Here is a 5,541-nt window from a genome sequence, read left to right as displayed (position 1 = left end):
TTCTGTCTTTGGAATCATACAGATATGCGTTATATTTAACCTTGAATCCATTTCTCCCGTTATCAGGAAGTTATTCACCATTTCCACCAGATCACCCTTAATAAGATGCCACGAATGTTGAAAGAAAAGAGCTGTCATGCCATCAGGCCCTGGTGTCTTCTCCGGATGCATCATAAATAAAGTCTCTCTCACCTCTTCCTCAGTCGCCAGCCTCAATAGCCACTGATTCATTTGAGCCGTAGTCCCCGGTGTTATCTCTGATAGAAAATTATCAAACTCTGATGGAGCAGTGGTAGTAAATAGCTCTGCGAAGTAATCAACTGCTACTTTTTCCACCCCATTATCGTCCGTAATCCAATTTCCAGCTGCATCATGAAGTCCAACAATCCTATTGCGCACCCTCCGTTGCTTAGTTAAAGCATGGTAGAATTTCTTATTGAGATCCCCTGATGAATACCACATGTTCCTACTTTTCTGATGCCAATACTCCTCTTCATCCTGATATGCCTCTTGCAACTTTCTGGAAACTTCCAATATCTCCTCATGAGACCTGGTATCATCGTTCTGAACCTCCTCGAGAGCCTTTTGTAGATCCGCAATTTTGTCCTTTCCAAAAGGAGGATTATTTTTCCTCCATCTGGAAATTGCATGGCGACAATTACTAATCTTTTCCACTAACCCATTTCCGCTATCCTCATTATGTTCCGACCAACCCATCGTAATTGATTCCATTAGGCCTTCCTGACCAAGCCATCGCTTATCAAATCGAAATTGGCCTCTTTTTCTAACAATTTTATCTTCCAAGTAAGCCACCAATGGACGATGATCCGATGCCACCATATTCAGATATTCAGTATGGGAACATGGGAATAGCGTGTGCCACTCCTCATTCGCTAGTGCTCGGTCTAATCGGCATCTTACCGTCACTGCCCCTTTTCCTTTTCCTCGTCGTCCTCGCCATGACAATTTATTTCCTTTTGTAGGAAACTCCAGTAAACCAGTGTTCCTAATCATGTTATTAAAAGGAACAAATGATGCAGCACTCCTCAGAGAGCCCCCCTCCTTTTCATGGTTTACTGTAATCTCATTTAGATCCCCAATAATAAACCAAGGTTCCGATCTCGACAATCCATATCTAGTCAAACGTTCCCACACCTGCTCCCTCAAATCTGGCACTGGATCCCCGTACACAAATGTTAAAAAAATCGTCTTTCCTAAAGCCACTGCTTCCACATCTATCATTCGGTTACTTGAAAATAATACCTTCACCTGATAATCATTGTTATAGTATAGTGCCAGCCCACCACTCCGCCCTACTGGATCAACCGTAACTAAATTATCAAATCCAAAATGGGCTTGAAATCCTTGAACGAACTCAAATTCCTGCTTAGTTTCCGATAAAAATAAAAAGTCTGGTTTATGTTTATGCCATATTTCTCTTAAATAACTTATAGTCCATTTACTCCCCATTCCTCGGCAATTCCAACTAAGTGCTCTCATTATACAAACGGCTTATAGGCTCTCTAGAGCTTATTTACTCCCCATTCCTCGGCAATTCTAACTAAGTGCTCTCATTATACAAACGGCTTATAGGCTCTCTAGAGCTTCTTAATTTGGGTTTAAAGATACCCTGAAATCGCAACCACCACAATATTTTTGAAATCAACCAGAGAACCCCTTCCAATATCCCCGTTACCATCATAGTCGTATAACCCCATACTAGTTCTTGTCGGCCACATCTCATTATAACCATGCAATCGTAGTTAATTTTACCACGTATTCCATTTAAAAAAATTATTTTTCCTGCCAAATAACCATCACTTTCCATTGTACTTCCCTCCAGCCTGGATCCAATAACACTCAGTCGCACATTCACCTCACGTATTCCTGTAGAATGCAGTAACACTGCATATTTAAATTTAATGAAGATACATATTAATCTCCTGCCTAACCTTATGATGCTCCAATTAGAACAGCCCCTCCTACCACCATTAATATTAAATCGTGCAGTACATAATGTAGCCAGAAGAAAATACCATATAGGACCTCCTTTCCTATAGAACCATCTCGTAAGCCACAATGTAACCATATATATAACACCACTCTCTACTCTACCAAAATCACTCTTGCATGGTGAATATTGAATCTGTCTATGGTTTGATGAGACCACAGACCAGACCTGATGACAACCCATCCCATTTAACCATAGCCATTTCCCCATGATCCGATGTAAACTCCTCCTGCCTTGCTTCGCTATGCACCTAAATGCATACCTCTGCAACACATAACTCCTCTCAAACCGTAACACCCATGTTCCAATATCAGTGCAAAAAGCAGAACTAACTCCAAATTTATTCCATATAACAGGACAAACTGCAGTAACGAAATAAAACCACAAGTACCCCAACCCCAAACACAAATAAAGGCTCACTGAGCTTATTTTAAAAATATGAAAAAAGACTCCCAAACCCCACGACATCACATCCTTTATTGTACTACCCATAAACTAAACATCTGGTTTCTTTGAGTTCCTAGGGTGTGATGGACCCTTTTCCTCTGTGTGTTTCGCTCCCTCTCCTCCTCCCTGACGCCCTTGCATCAGTTCTTGCCAATCTGTGGCTCCTCTTAAGATCCATTGCTATGGTTAACTTTGTTTTCTGTGGTTGGTTTAATGAGTCCAACCAGAGAACTCGTTTCCCTGTTAACAACTCCAAACACCGACTCCAAAAGACCATACATTGAGCAGTCCAACTTGGGACCCACCCATATACCTTTAAGACGATTCCTAGGGTATGTCTGCAAACCAAGCAGCGACATCCCCGCTTCCACATTTGCCACCCCATGATCTCTGCTTCTCGGCCCCATTCCTTCGTTAAAGAACATCTCTTCCTGTTACTCTTTCGATGATCAGCCAAGCTCCCCCTTCCACCAATAGTACCAATCATATTCCAAATAATATTAGATACGTACCATAGTACTATCATAAACCAACCACTGAAACAAACAGGACCCGATGCAAGGATACCAATATTCCCAACCATAAAGGATAAAAACCTTAATACCATCATAATGAGATCACTGGGACTCATTAGACCAATTTTGTATAACCATGAGCATTGAACTCCACCCAAGTAATTAATCCTCATAACCCAACATTCCCAGTCTTTTCCTATGCAAACTGCCATTGTCTGTGCATGGTTTAAAGAGGCCAAACACATTTGGAATCGCAATGATGGGAGCAGTTTTATCCTTTGCCCCCACTTAACATATATATGACCACACCCAATTGTAATGTCCAAACAAAATAAAATCCATACACAAAAGGATATACAAAAAGATATACCCAGTCCTGAAACCGTAAACAAGACTCCAAAACTTATGGAAACCAGGCAACACCAGTAACACCAAACGAAACTAACAATTTTATTCCACAAGATAGTCTTATCGCAAGGCTTGACAAACGAATCAAGGGTGCTCAGAGAGCTTATTGAAACTTGAACAAAATGCAAACCAGAGACTCGAAACCGCCCATGTGACGATTTCCCCAATCTTCTAAAGTTTTTTTGATCTGATTGCGAAAATGCCAAATCAAAAAAACCTGCTGTCCCGATCTTCCCATAAGGACCCACTTGATGATGCTCCATCCATTTTTGAAAACCCCGAATGATTCCTGGATTCCATAGCCGCAAACCCATGATAACCCTAGTTTGTCGCCAAAGATTAATTTCTCCTTTGAAATCTTTTTAAGTACTTTCTTTATCAAGTATTTTGTTTATTTTTAATAAACTATTTTTCTGTGCTTGCTCTCTCATTTTTGTTATGACTCAAGTTTGTTGTGTGCTTAACTCTCATTTGTATTTTTGACAAACTATGTTCATATTCTGTGTGTTTTTGTATTACATCTCGATGAATGAGTAAGTTTTATGTTGGTTATTCTGGTTCAATTTTGAATACTTCATTGATTTTTTGGTATTTATAATATATCAGGTCTGAACGAGGACTATGTTACCTAAACTGAATGTAACCTGTTTTTCAGGTTCTAAACGGTTCCAAACATCAATAACCAAAGTGACCCCGAACTGGTGGCAACCGAACTAACCCAAACCGGTGGCAATTGATTCGAATCTGAACGGAAAGTCTATCAAATCCTATATAGATACATTTTTAATGTCCGATTTACTCAAAACCTAACCCAAAATACCAGTCTGTGTAACTAGCTTCTTTTTACTGGTAAATCTATAATAATAAAGTTGTCTTGTCTCTCTCCACAGGCTGCCACGTCATCGGGAATGGAGGGGCGTTTTTGGACACGTGGCACTCTCAACACGCAAGCCAAATCTGTGTTTTGTTCAATTTGCATGGACTAGGCTTTGATTGCGGATGGGCTTAAACAAAATAGAAAGCGACATCAATATCTAGGTTTTCTCTTTGTCAGGTTTCCTCTATGTCTTCTTGCCCGACAAAATTTCCAGAGATCTTTCACTTCCCCTAACGTTTCAAAGTGACTAAACTACACATATATTGCAGGGGAGCAACATTGTGGTTGGAGTGACAACATAAAAATAAAAAACTTATGAATGAGTGATATGAAAGATCAAATTTATTTTCAATCCTTGTGTCTGGTTTGTGCATATTACATATTGTGGATGAATACATTTTTTGGTTTGAAAGTTTGAATATCCTTTACAATGATGTACGCAATAATTTTTTAATCTTAAAGTAATCCAAGATTGTTTGGTGTCTGCTTCTAAAGCCATTGCTTGGTATCCTTATGTTAACGAGCTTCTTGCTGGTGTGGTGGGGCTCATGATAGATTCATATGTTTTTGAAATACAACAAATATTCATTTAGGTTCTATAGATAGTTACAGTCAAGTAAATTTCTTATTAGTTTTGCCATGATTTCACTTTACATAATGAAATGCCATAACCCTCTTTGTTCTTGCATATGACAGGTATGCAATCTAGCTTGGTCAGAGAATGTAACAACCTTCTTAGCACGCACGGATTCTCTCAAAACCAAATAAAAGTATAGAAATACCTAACCTACTCCAAAGTAATAATACCTTTGTCAAAGTATGTGGTTAATTAAGCCTATATCTTTCTTTGTGGTTAAGAATGCAACTCTGACAGGTCACACATACCGAGGTCTGCACCTTGCAGTATCACCTAACGGACAAACGATTGAAATATGAGCAGGAGATGAAACCTTAAAGTTCTGAAATGTCTTCCCGTCACTGGAAGCCAAGGTAAAACCGACCAGCTTATCTGCATTAATGAAATGATAAGCAACTTGATCCTCGTCTTTATACGCAGAACACGGCACTGAAATCAGTGAGAATATCAAGGCTGGCTGATAGTTAGATCAAAACAACATGTTGTTTTAGTGGACTCGACATAGCTGAGGACAGCGGTCACAGCACCAGTGTTCTCATCAGGTCTGCTAGGCATTTCGACCGTCAATCAGTGATTAGGGTCCCGGTATGGGTTGGAAGTTCGGGATGATGTGTTTCAGCGTGTGAATCAGTTTTCTACGGGGACT

The sequence above is a fragment of the Brassica oleracea genome, chromosome C7 (genome assembly GCF_000695525.1).
Source record: "Brassica oleracea var. oleracea cultivar TO1000 chromosome C7, BOL, whole genome shotgun sequence".
NCBI classification, from domain to species: domain Eukaryota; kingdom Viridiplantae; phylum Streptophyta; class Magnoliopsida; order Brassicales; family Brassicaceae; genus Brassica; species Brassica oleracea.
This window is presented reverse-complemented; position numbering follows the sequence as displayed.